This window comes from Myxocyprinus asiaticus, chromosome 4 (assembly GCF_019703515.2).
Source record: "Myxocyprinus asiaticus isolate MX2 ecotype Aquarium Trade chromosome 4, UBuf_Myxa_2, whole genome shotgun sequence".
NCBI lineage: Eukaryota > Metazoa > Chordata > Actinopteri > Cypriniformes > Catostomidae > Myxocyprinus > Myxocyprinus asiaticus.
The window spans coordinates 45,828,178-45,842,604 of record NC_059347.1 but is presented as its reverse complement, the minus strand read 5'-3'; the positions used below and the strand labels follow the sequence as shown (position 1 = coordinate 45,842,604).

Below are 14,427 nucleotides of genomic sequence, written 5' to 3'. Positions count from 1 at the left end.
CACAGACTGAAGTAGTTTAAGTCTTTGGTTCTTTTAATTGTGATGATTTTGGCTCACATTTAACAAAAACCCACCAATTCACTATCTCAAAAAATTAGAATACATCATAAGACCAATAAAAAAAACATTTTTAGTGAATTGTTGGCCTTCTGGAAAGTATGTTCATTTACTGTATATGTACTCAATACTTGGTAGGGGCTCCTTTTGCTTTAATTACTGCCTCAATTCGGCGTGGCATGAAGGTGATCAGTTTGTGGCACTGCTGAGGTGGTATGGAAGACCAGGTTTCTTTGACAGTGGCCTTCAGCTCATCTGCATTTTTTGGTCTCTTGTTTCTCATTTTCCTCTTGACAATACCCCATAGATTCTCTATGGGGTTCAGGTCTGGTGAGTTTGCTGGCCAGTCAAGCACACCAACACCATGGTCATTTAACCAACTTTTGGTGCTTTTGGCAGTGTGGGCAGGTGCCAAATCCTGCTGGAAAATGAAATCAGCATCTTTAAAAAGCTGGTCAGCAGAAGGAAGCATGAAGTGCTCCACAATTTCTTGGTAAACGGGTGCAGTGACTTTGGTTTTCAAAAAACACAATGGACCAACACCAGCAGATGACATTGCACCCCAAATCATCACAGACTGTGGAAACTTAACACTGGACTTCAAGCAACTTGGGCTATGAGCTTCTCCACCCTTCCTCCAGACTCTAGGACCTTGGTTTCCAAATGAAATACGAAACTTGCTCTCATCTGAAAAGAGGACTTTGGAACACTGGGCAACAGTCCAGTTCTTCTTCTCCTTAGCCCAGGTAAGACATGGCTTAACAAGAGCAATACGACAACTGTAGCCAAATTCCTTGACATATCTGTGTGTGGTGGCTCTTGATGCCTTGACCCCAGCCTCAGTCCATTCCTTGTGAAGTTCACCCAAATTCTTGAATCGATTTTGCTTGACAATCATAAGGCTGCGGTTCTCTTGGTTGGTTGTGCATCTTTTTCTTCCACACTTTTTCCTTCCACTCAACTTTCTGTTAACATGCTTGGATACAGCACTCTGTGAACAGCCAGCTTCTTTGGCAATGAATGTTTGTGGCTTACCCTCCTTGTGAAGGGTGTCAATGATTGTCTTCTGGACAACTGTCAGATCAGCAGTCTTCCCCATGATTGTGTAGCCTAGTGAACCAAACTGAGAGACCATTTTGAAGGCTCAGGAAACCTTTGCAGGTGTTTTGAGTTGATTAGCTGATTGGCATGTCACCATATTCTAATTTTTTGAGATAGTGAATTGGTGGGTTTTTGTCAAATGTGAGCCAAAATCATCACAATTAAAAGAACCAAAGACTTAAACTACTTCAGTCTGTGTGCACTGAATTTATTTAATACACGAGTTTCACAATTTGAGTTGAATTACTGAAATAAATGAACTTTTCCACGACATTCTAATTCATTGAGATGCACCTGTATATGTATGTGTTTGAGTAAAACATTTTTGTTTTATTCTATGAACTACTGACAACATTTCTCCCAAATTCCAAATAAAATATTGTCATTTAGAGCATTTATTTGCAGAAAATGACAACTGGTCACAATAATAAAAAAGATGCAGTGTTTTCAGACCTCGAATAATGCTACTGTTTTAACTTAAGAAGAGTTCAGATATCAATATTTGGTGTAATAACCTGATTTTCAATCACAGCTTTCATGCATCTTGGCATGCTCTCTACCAGTTTTTCACATTGCTGTTGGGTGACTGTGACAGGTCTCTAGCTTTCTTTGTTAAGGAGGAAGTGAGAGCCGGGTAAACATTAAATGTAAGACTTTTATTTCACGACTTTTCAGTGACACACAAGGGTCTGCTTTTCAGCATAACAAAAAACACAGAACACTCTGCTGTGTGCATCTCTCTCTCTCCCCTCCGGCAGTCTGGACACCCTTTTTATCCCCCTCCAGCTCTCACTGAAACACAGAACAGCTGTTAGAGATAATTTCCCACAGGTGTCAATCCTTACAGCTCTCCTTCTCCCAGCCTCGCTCTCCACAGATGTCGTTCGGCCACGTACAAATCACCACACCCCATCGCCTGACTCAGGCCGTGGAGCTATCCGGCCTGTGACTTACTCCCCAACCTTTTCAAGAGAGGAGATCTGCCACAGCCATCTGCGCCCCCGGCCTGTGTACCACCTCGAACTTAAAATGATGGAAAGCTAGATACCAGCGGGTGATCCATGCTTTGGCATCCTTCATGCGATGAAGCCAATGGAGTGGGGTGTGGTCCGAACAGAGCGTGACAGCTCCCCCAAGCAGGTAGTACCGGAGGGTGAGGACCGCCCATTTGAAGGCCAGGCACTCCTTCTCAATCATTCTGTACCTCGTCTCCTGCACCGAGAGCTTCTGACTGATGTACAGCATGGGCGCTCCTCCCCCTCCACTACCTGGGATATTACAGCCCCCAACCCCCTGTCCGACACATCCGTCTGCAACAAAAAAGAGAGAGAGAAGTCAGGGGAATGCAAGCGCGACCCACCGCAAAGTTCAGCTTTCACCCACTGACAAACTCCGTCCACTGGACCGGATTTTTAGTGAGATCAGTCAGCGGGCTGGTGACAGTCGAATAATTAGATAAAAACCTACGATAATAGCCAGCCAACCCCAGGAACTGTCTCACCACCTTTTTGGTCTTAGGTCTCGGGCAGGCTACAATCGTTGTGGTTTTATCAATTTGGGGCCACACCTACCCATGACCCAAGTGGAAGCACAGATACTGTACTTCCACCCTGTGAGTCCTGCTCATCTCAACAATCTCAGGACAGCCCTCAGATGCTGCAGGTGCCGCTGCCAATCATTACTGTAAATAATAATATCATCCAGATAGGCAGCGGCGTATGCAGTGTGCAGTCTGAGGATTTGGTCCATGAGCCGCTGAAACATAGCCGGGGCCCCGAACAAACCGAACAGAAGCATCACGAATTCGAATGGTGTGGAAAATGCCGTCCTTTTACGGGACATGTGAGTTAAGGGGATCTGCCAATATCCCTTTGTTAAATCCAGTGTTGAATAAAAGCAAGCCGCGCCTAACCGATCGAGGAGTTCATCAATCCAAGGCATTGGGTACGCATCAAATTTAGACACCGCATTGACTTTTCTGTAATCCACACAGAACCGGACCATGCTGTCACTCTTCGGGACCAGCACCACCGAGCTGGCCCAGTCACTGTGGGATTCTTCTATTACTCCCATATCAAGCATGGCCTTTAATTCTTCCTGAACCACTTTGTTTGTGCTAGGGTAATCGGTAGGGACGACTGCGTAACACTACCCCTGGGGTCATCTCGATATGGCGGTCTATGAAATTAGTATGACTGGGAAGAGACGAGAACATGTCGAAGAATTCTACTTACAACCTGGCAACCTCCGTGACTTGTGACTGTGAGAGGTGGTCTCAGCAAGTGAGACCACCTTGTTTTTAAATTCACCTCCAGTCCAAGCTCCTCCCTCTCTGGAACCACCATCGCCAACGTCACGGGGACCGCCTCTCTCTGTGGTTTTAGAAGATTGAGGTGGTAAATCTGATGTGCTACCATTCGTTTAACCTCATAATCGACTTCCCCGACTCGCCGTGTGACTTCAAAGGGCCTTTGCCACTTGGCAAGTAATTTAGAGTTCGATGTGGGGAGTAATACAAGGACTTTATTTCCTAGTGCAAGTTCCCATGGCCAAGTACCCCTATTATACAGCCGGCTTTGACGTTCTTGAGCCTGGAGCTAATTCTCCTGTGTTAATTGCCCCAGTGTGTGGAGTTTTGCTCTCAGGTCAAGCTCGTATTGAAATTGTTTTTGCTGTTTGAAGGTCCCTCCTCCCAATTTTCCACAGGACATCGAGCACGCCACGCGGTTGACACCCCTACAATAATTTAAATGGGGAGATCCGCGTGGAGGCTTGTGGAACCTCTCATATTGCAAATAATAGGGGCTCGAGCCACTTGTCCCAATTTCAAGTGTCTTCGTGAACGAACTTACAAATCATATTCTTTAGTGTCTGATTAAATCGTTCGACCAAGCTGTCTGTTTTGGGGGTGGTAAATGCTGGTCCAAATTGATTTAATCCCCAATAATTTGTACAGTTTGTGCAGTGTATGTGACATAAACGTCATGCCCTGATCAGTGAGGATTTCTTTCGGAATCCCCACTTGGGAGATTATTCTGAAGAGTGCCTCCGCAACACAACGTGCTGAGGTGTTGCTCAAAGGCACTGCTTCTGGATATCGCATTGCATAGTCCACCAGAACCAACATAAAGTGATGCCTGCACGCCATCTGCTCTAATGGCCCGACCAGGTCCATGCCAGTTCTTTGGAAGGGGACCTCAATCAATGGAAGGGGGCACAATTGCACTCTTGGGGTGGCCGGCGGATTCACCAGCTGACATTCACGGCATGCCACACACCACCTGCGAACATCCCCGTGAATGCCCGGCCAATAGAAATGGGACATTAGACGGTTTAGTGTTTTTTCTTGCCCTAAGTGACCCACCATCAGATTATGATGAACCATCTGGAATAGCATTTCCCGATGACTCTTCGGTATTAATAATTAGGTTGTATCCTTCCTTGTCTGAGCTTCCTGCGTCACTCGATACAACCGATCCTTAATAATAAAAAAAATACAGGTATGAGAGTACAATGTCTAGCCAGAGGCATTGACCATCAATCACTTACACTTGGTTAAAGGCGTGCCTAAGGGTCTCATCTCGCATCTACTCCAGAGGGAAATCCCCTGCAGGGAATCTTCTAAGGGCAGGGGAATCTCCCTTTTTTGTCATCCTGACATGGAGCTGACGTAGACAGCCCTGGCACCACCTTCCCAGCCAGTGAATCACACCCCACACACCTATACACTTTGTTACAGGACCCATCCACACAAATTCCCCTCAATAAAGTTGTAAATTCAAGCCAATTTGTACTAATTAGTGGATGGGTGAGGCGGGGAGTAACCGCCGCCTCTATTCTATGCTTTTGCCCTTTAAATTGAATAGTGATGAGCACTAAGGTGTAATCATGAATATCCCCATGCACACATCTTACCTTCACCTGCCGGCTAGTATCCAAAACCTCGAATTGAACCAAGCTTTGGTGAATGAAGGTTTGATTACAACCTGAATCCATCAAGGCTTGATATGTACCCCCCTTAATACTCACAAGTATCTGGTATGTTCCTGCTCAACTGGGGGTGGCCAGTGGTGCGTCTGGGACCTGGACCAATGTCTCCACCTCCATCTTGGGACATCAGTCCTGGAAATACCCAGGTTCCCCACAGATCCAACAGACCAGCCCAGACTTCATGCCCACACCCGTGGCAGCGGATTCACCAACATTTGGGGAAGAGCGGAGAGGGTTAGGGGAACCAGCAGGATGAATGGCCCACAGGACCGGGGAACCGGGTTTGGGGTAGGAATTCCCCATTTCCGGGGAACAGGAACATGATGAGGAGAAGGGGAGGGGGAGGGAAGAGAGAAAGAGGGAGGGAGAGAGAGAGAGAGAGAGAGAGAGAAGAAGAGGGCTCGCTGGCCCCCGAATATGCCACCATATGGTCCTCAGCCAGCTGGACCACCCCATCCAGCAACACAGGTCGATGGCACTGGACCCACTCAGCTGTCCCTTTCGGTAGCCAGGTGATGATCTGTTCCAGTACCACCAGATCGAGTACTTCCTCAGCGTCGCATTCTTCAGCCAGCAGCCACCTTCAGCAGGTGTCACGGAGCTGTTGGGCGATTGCAAACATGCGGCTGTGCTCGGCAAGCGTCCATGAGTGGAAGTGTTGCCGATGTTGTTCTGGGCTGCGGCTGACCCATTGCAGGATGGCCTTCCTTACTCAAGTCCTCGTACACCAGGAGGTTGGCTTCAGGAAGTTGTTGAGCTGCGAGTTGGGCTTCCCCGGACAACAGCGGCAGTAGGTGGACTGCCCACTGGGTGCTCAGCCACTTCCACGCTTCGGCCGTTCACTCGAAGAGCTCAATAAAAGCCTCCGGGCCGTCCTAAGGTCACATCTTGTTCGGTGTGACATGCAGCACGGCCATGGGTGGGTCTGGGGTCACGGCTGAAGACCCCTCCTGGTGTACGAACCGCTTCTCCTGTTCCACATATAGCTCAAGCAGAGCCTGATGTTGGGCTTGGTGGATGCCAGTGAGTGTCTTGATTAGTTCGACCAGTGGCAAGGACTCCATGATGGCATTACTTCCTCCTAATCCTGGGTTTCAGCATCACTGTGACAGGTCTCTAGCTTTCTTTGTTAAGGAGGAAGCGGGAGCCGGGTAAACATCCAACGTAAGAATTTTATTTCTCCACTTTTCAGTGACACACAAGGGTTTGCTTTTCAGCATAACAAAAAACACACAGAACACTCTGCTGCATATGTCTCTCTCTCTTCCCTCTGGCAGTCTGGACACCCTTTTTATCCCCCTTCAGTTCTCACTGAAACACAGAACAGCTGTTAGAGATAATTTCCCACAGGTGTCAATCCTTACTGTTCTCCTTCTCCCGGCCTCGCTCTCCACAGACGTCGCTCGGCCATGCCCACATCACCACAGTGAGTTATGCCGCTCCTGGCACAAATATTCATATTCAAGATGCTGTCAAGGCCAGCCCAATCTCCAGACCTGAACCCCATTGAAAACCTCTGGAATGTGATCAAGAGGAAGATGGATGGCCACAAGCCATAAAACAAAGCCGAGCTGCTTGAATTTTTGCGCCAGGAGTGGCATAAATTCACCCACAAGCAATGTGAAAGACTGGTAGAGAGCATGCCAAGACGCATGAAAGCTGTGATTGAAAATCAGGGTTATTCCACCAAACATTGATTTCTGAAAGCTTCCTAAGCTAAAACATTAGTATTGTGTTGTTTAAAAATGAATATGAACTTGTTTTCTTTGCATAATTTGAGGTCTGAAAACACTGCATCTTTTTGTTATTTTGACCAGTTGTCATTTCCTGCAAATGAATGCTCTAAATGACAATAATTTTATTTGGAATTTATGAGAAATGTTGTCAGTACTTTATAAAACAAAAATGTTCATTTTACTCAAACACATACATATAAATAGTAAATCCAGAGAAACTAATAATTTTGCAGTGGTTTTTAAAAAAATTCCAGAGCTGTATATATATATATATATATATATATATATATATATATATATATATATATATATATATATATATACACTGCCATTCAAAAGTTTGGAGTCACTTGACTGAAATGTTTCTCATGATCTTAAAAATATTTTGATCTAAAGGCGTATGCTTAAATGTTTGAAATTTGTTTTATAGACAAAAATATAATTGTGCCACCAAATGTTATTTAAAAAAAAAAAGTTTTTGAAGTTGATGACCTGGACCGAATAATAAAGAAAAGCAGCCAATAAGTGCCCAACATAGATGGGAACTCCTTCAATACTGTTTAAAAAGCATACCAGTGTGATACCTCAAGAAGTTGGTTGAGAAACTTTTCTGCAAAATCTAGGCAAAGGGTGAATACTTTGAAGATGCTAAAATATAACACAGTTTTGATTTATTTTGGAATTTTTTTAGTCACAACACAATTCCCATAGTTCCATTTCTGTTCTTCCATAGTTTTGATGACTTTAGTATTGTCCTTAAATGTGAAAAATAATAATAATAAATAAGTGACCCTAAACTTTTGACCAGTAGTATATATACACACTACCGTTCAGAAGTTTAGGGTCACTTAAATGTGCTCTTGGCATTTTCTCAATCAACTTCTTGATGTATCACCCTGGGATGCTTTTTTAACAGTATTGAAGGAGTTCCCATCTATATGCTGAGCACTTAGTGGCTGCTTTTCTTAATTATTTGGTCCAAGTCATCCATTTCAAAAATGTTTTTTTTATTTATTTTTTTATACAATTTTAGTTTTGAAATTAAATAAATTAATATGTTGGCACAATTATATTTTTATCTACAAAGCTAATTTCAAACATTTAAGCATACGCCTTCAGATCAAAAGATTTTTAAGATCATGAGAAACATTTCAGGCAAGTGACCCCAAACTTTTGAAGGGTAGTGTGTGTGTATATATATATATATGAAAGGCAGCAGAGGTGTTTTTGTTACATTTATATTGACAAACTGTTTTTCTTAGTTGTGAAGTTTAAAATAAGCTTAAAATATTGATGTTGAGTTTACAGTTACAATTTTAATTCAGATTCATGAACAGATTCATTCAGACTTGGACTTGACTTGGACTCGGCCTGTTATGGACTCGGACTTGAGTCCGACTCGGCCCCTTTTGGACTGTTTAAAGACTCTGACTTGACTAAGGTGGACTCGAACCCAACACTAATATTTAGGGTTCCTTCCACTGACAGACATTCACTCACTCAAACGCACACACACTTTATTCATCATTTGGCAGCGGAAGAGGACACTACATCTATAAATGTGTGTGTGTGTGTGTGTGTGTGTGTGTGTGTGTGTGTGTGTGTAGAGAGAGAGAGAGAGAGAGAGAGAGAGAGCAGAGGGATTTGTTTGTTTATTGTTTCAGGGACAAAAGCACAAATGAGAATCATAAAAGCATCGAGGGAGATTAAACTGCACGGCACATCAGAGAGACAGAGCACGGTACACACGCACATATAAACTCACATGGGTTAGTATAACTGAACTAATATTTAACCTAGTCATGATTTTAACCAATAACTTTGATCTCTGTTATACAGCATGTTTGGGCCTGATAAAGCTGTGTACACAAATCGATTTGTGTGTTTTTATGACCCTGTTTTAATGGTTATTTTAATAGTTCCTAACTGATTAATCAAGAAGGTTGTTTCGATTGATTCACTGGCTGGCTCAGCTTCTGATTGGCTCTAAGAGTTACTGCTATGCCTCAGAGAGGTGTGGGTGAAACGAACAGTAACCTCAGGAGACTCCAGCCAGAGGTCACACCAGGTCTTTAGGTCAAATATTCTCCCTCGCATTCTCTCCTCGTGTGTCATTCTTGTACAGCCCAGTTCCACTCTAATAATGCACAGATGTTTATTGTAGTTGTTTAAAGTATTCATGTACAGTATTTGCATAAATTGTATTACTGGTGTAAGGAGAGTGGAAGGTTTGTTTTGCAGTGGCAGAAAGCTGGCCAGGCAGCAAAGTAGTTTGCTTAATAGGACAGGACAGGAGGAAAGAGTATCTCAGGTTCTTCTCTGTTTTCTGTTGGACAGCAGTGCATATGATTGTGTTTTCTACTATGAATGGACTTCTTAATTATAGATTTTTGAAGGTTTAGAACTCAGGTGCTGTACATTTTCATTTGCATTTACTCGTTTAGCAGACACTGATATCTAAAGTGACTTACAAATGGGGAATGCAACAACATAAACCCACATTTTTAGTCAATTTTAGCTTCAGATGTGTTTTAAAGTTGACGCCACTAAAATCTTTATTGATTGTTAAAATATATGCAGATGAGCTCAAGGTGTGACTGCAGGCTTTGTAAAACTGCTTATTAAAGCGAACTTATTAAAACTGCTTAATGAAATGCTTTTATATGAGTTTGTTGACTGTTAGGAATACATAAGCATTTCCATGGTCTCGAACAGAGGGTGTTTGAAAAATTAAAAAATCTCTAATTTGGACGGGATGTGGGTGAGTCTATTATCATATAGTAATCAGATTGTTATTATGAGTCTCTGTCTCAACACTTAATGAAAGGAGAGAGACAGTGAAATGTGTATGACATGACCTGCCTTGATCTTGACCCCATTGTAACCCCCCATTGGTGTCAGTGTGTGTCTGTCTGTGCCGCTATGGGAGGAAACACAATAACGTACTCCACTGGTGAGACCTAAATGTGTGTGTCAGGTGTTTTGTCAGTTCAAAATGATTACTTTTGTTGTTAAAACAAAATCCATTATAACTCACTGAGTGATTCTTTTTTCTGACAACTAAACCTCAAACACCCAGACTCAAAACTATCTCTCAACCAGACACAAGCCTACTCAGGAGAGAGAGGGAGAGAAAGAGTGAAAGAAAAGAGGGAGGGATAGAAGCAGCTGAAGCGTTGCATTTTTTTCTTCCTTGAGGTGGACAGCGGAGTGTATCTGAAGAAAGAAATTACCTAGAGAGAAAAGAAAACTAAAGTGTGAAAAGGACAATTAGTCCAGAGCTCTCTAGAGTGAGAGTACAAGCGTCTGTGCAACTCTCTTGGTTTGGGTTTCAGCTCAGTGGCGTCGATGTTTCCAGAGAAACAGTTGTGGTTGTGTAAAGCGCTAGGTGAACTGAGACCAGCCTCCTAAATGCTTCTGCTCTTCATCTGGTCATCTCCAATCTGCTGCCCATCACTCACATCATCATGCTGGGAACTGTAGAATTCTGAGAAGCTGAGCATTTTAGTTTGGCTTTTTTGTGTGAGTTTGTGGTTAAGATGCTTCATTATAATGTATTGCTTTTTTTTTTTTTTTTTTGCTTCGGTTATTTTCCTGTTAACTTTTAAATGTTTTGGTGTCTCTAGAGCATCTTAATTTATCATATGTTATGTTCAGAAGTTGTCTGTGTTTCAGCTGCGGTAGTTTTGGTAGTTGGAGAAGGGCATCTGGGTTAATTTTGTCTGCTATATGATTGGCAGTGCTGCTTTTGTGTTCTGATTCCATGATACACTTTATATACATTTAATCATAGAGCATATTGTGAATGTGTGTATGTATTTTCAAATGTGTACTTGACCATTATATTTTAGGCCACTAACCCTTAAAGTGCCTTAGAAGTCTTTGTGTGCATGGATGCATGCTCTTTTATATGCCAGCTGTGTCATTTTAGCCAAGTATGTGTGTGCCATGCATGAGTATTACCTTTATAGATCATGTATGTCTGAATGTAATTCTCTAGTGTAGAGGTGAGAGAGTGTGCATGTGTGTATAAATGTGTGTGCATATTGTGTGCTGCATGTGCAGTGTGTGTGTTCATATATTACTCACCTACAGGTTGCTATGATTGCTGCATCCGCTGCCTGGCCGCTGTGCCCTACACCAGCCTGCTGGCCACCCTGCTCTGCTACGCTGGCGTGGCACACTTCTGTGGGGCAGGGCATGAGGCGCTCTCTCTCACACACATGCATTCATAGAGCTCTACTTTGCCAGGGACGTCCAGGATTTCATAGTTCTGGCAGACTTGTGAGTGATCCTCTTCTCTGTGATATATTAAATATTAATTGTGTATCTAAACTTGCCAGTTTCTGTATGTTTGTGTCACTGTTCCAACCGTGTGTTTGTTGCAGTATAAAGTATTCCAGTATGTGATCTACGGTCTGGCCTCCTTCTTTTTCCTCTATGGATTGTTGCTGTTGGCTGAAGGTTTTTACACCACCAGTGCTGTAAAACAGACCTTTGGAGAGTTCAGGAGCACCAGTTTTGGGCGCTGCATCAGCCTGACTGTAAGTGTGTGTATATGTGGGTGTGTCAGAAATAGAGTTTGACTTGGTTTATGAATTGTATGGTTGCTGGTCCCTTTTTATCTTTCTAGTTTAAATTCAAGGCCTGCTTTTACTCTCTGTTCTGTTCATATTAAGAAGTGGAAAATTCAGGGATCTCTTGATACCAAGCCAAGGTCAGGTAGACCAAGAAAGATTTCAGCCACAACTGCCAGAAGAATTGTTCGGGATACAAAGAAAAACCCACAGGTAACCTCAGGAGAAATACAGGCTGCTCTGGAAAAAGACAGTGTGGTTGTTTCAAGGAGCACAATACGACGATACTTGAACAAAAATTAGCTGCATGGTCGAGTTGCCAGAAAGAAGCCTTTACTGCACCAATGCCACAAAAAAGCCCGGTTACAATATGCCCGACAACACCTTGACACGCCTCACAGCTTCTGGCACACTGTAATTTGGAGTGACGAGACCAAAATAGAGTTTTATGGTCACAACCATAAGCGCTATGTTTGGAGAGGGGTCAACAAGGCCTATAGTGAAAAGAATACCATCCTCACTGTGAAGCATGTCGGTGGCTCACTGATGTTTTGGGGGTCTGTGAGCTCTAAACGCACGGGGAATCTTGTGAAAATTTGATGGCAAGATGAATGCAACATGTTATCAGAAAATACTGGCAGACAATTTGCATTCTTCTGCACAAAAGCTGCGCATTGGACGCTCTTGGACTTTCCAGCACGACAATGACCCTAAGCACAAGGCCAAGTTGACCCTCCAGTGGTTACAGCAGAAAAAGGTGAAGGTTCTGGAGTGGCCATCACAGTCTCCTGATCTTAATATCATCGAGCCACTCTGGGGAGATCTCAAACATGCAGTTCATGCAAGATGACCAAAGACTTTGCATGACCTGGAGGCATTTTGCCAAGACGAATGGGCAGCTAAACCACCTGCAAGAATTTGGGGCCTCATAGACAACAATTACAAAAGACTGCACGCTGTCATTTATACAAAGGGGCATTTATACTCATACACTGTATTAAGAACTAAGGGTATGCAGACTTTTGAACAGGGGTCATTTAATTTTTTTCTTTGATGCCATGTTTTGTTTTATGATTGTGCCATTCTGTTATAACCTACTGTTGAATATGAACTACAGTATTTTCCCATAAGAAATAAAAGAAATGTGTTTTGCCTGCTCACTCATGTTTTCTTTAAAAATGGTACATATATTACCAATTCTCCAAGGGTATGCAAACATCTGAGCACAACTGATATATTCACTACCGGTCAAAAGTTTTGAAACACTTGACTGAAATGTTTCTCATGATCTTAAAAATCTTTTGATCTGAAGGCGTATGCTTAAATGTTTGAAATTAGTTTTGTAGACAAAAATATAATTGTGCCACCATATTAATTTATTTCATTATAAAAAAAAAAAATTTAAAACAAATTACGTTTTTGAAATTGATGACTTGGACCAAATAATAAAGAAAAGCAGCCAATAAGTGCCCAACATAGATGGGAACTCCTTCAATACTGTTTAAAAAGCATCCCAGGGTGATACCTCAAGAAGTTGGTTAAGAAAATGTCAAGAGTACATGTCTGCAAATTCTAGGCAAAGGGTGAATACTTTGAAGATGCTAAAATATAACACAGTTTTGATTTATTTTGGATTTTGTTTAGTCACAACATAATTTCCACAGTTCCATTTATGTTATTTCATAGTTTTGATGACTTTACTATTATTCTAAAATATGAAGAAAAAAAAAATTATAATAAAGAATATGTGTTTCAAAACTTTTGACAGGTAGTATATATATATATATATATATATATATATATATATATATATATATATATATATATATATATATATATAATTCAATAACTGTCCAATAAGTGAAAAGATAGTATTCTGGGTAAAAAGCCTCCATTAAACACATTGTTGTTATGAAGAATGTAATGACCTTAATTCGTTTTTACTTTACATCTCCACTAGAGGGCATAAGGTACATAAGGGGATTTTTTGTAACACAGAAGAGAGTTAATGTGTTACACAAGCTCACACAAAGAAGCTTTAAATATAATTTTTTTGGTTTTGTTTTTTTGTTTAGTACCCCTTTTGTGTTCATTTCATGATAATTTCATATTTATTTGATTTCTTATTTCGAGCATAATATTTGTAATTAAACTCGGGCTAATAACATGTTTCTTATGCTGTGAACGCTTAATTTCATATTGTGAATATGCATTTACATTTGTTTATTCTTTATTTGTCTTTCTGTGTAGTTTTACGGTGCTTTGAGATGCTTTGAAGTGCTTTACGATGTTTTGAGGAGATTTGAAGTGCTGTGATATGATATACGACGAATCACTGTGTTCAATACAGTGCTGCAGAGGAATGTGATGCATGAAAATGATTGAATTCAAACAAAAGCATTCTTGAACGTTAAAGTTTATTGCAACCGAAGCAAAATAAACAAAGGCACCCGTAGGAAACTCTCTGCCTCCTCCTTTCGATGCCAAAGGGCCGCTATAAAAATGTTTAAAATGTTCTCATATTGACTGATCCAATCAGAATGGAGATTCATTTGTTTATAGAATACTTGAGATGTTATGAAATATCAAATGTGATTGAAATGAACAAGAAATTATGCACCCTTTTTTGAAGTAGTTATTTTGAATAAGCATTATCTTAATTTGTTTCACAAAAAAGCATCTTGTTGTCCTAAAAGTATTTTCTTAGGTTGACAAATTGTGCCCTATAACTATTGCCCTGGTATCTACACTATATCAATATAACCCCCTTGGTTGCCTTTTACCCCATCCGAGGAAGCCTTTTACCCCAGGTGTGGGGTAAAAGGTCCCCTCGCCACCTTCAAAACAAACTTCTGTTTTTATTTCTTTTCACAAAAAAAAAAAAAAAAAGAGAGTACATTTTCGGTAAGGTATGCCTACTTGCCTAGTGCTACTTCAACAGCAGTCTGGGAAATATAAACATGAAT

The 14,427-nt window shown here is 41.6% G+C and overlaps 1 pseudogene; it reads left to right on the top strand.

Moving 5' to 3' along the window:
* The first annotated feature begins 10,232 nt into the window (after window positions 1-10,232).
* On the top strand, window positions 10,233-12,470 carry LOC127432060 (myelin proteolipid protein-like; annotated as a pseudogene).
* Window positions 12,471-14,427: the final 1,957 nt, after the last annotated feature.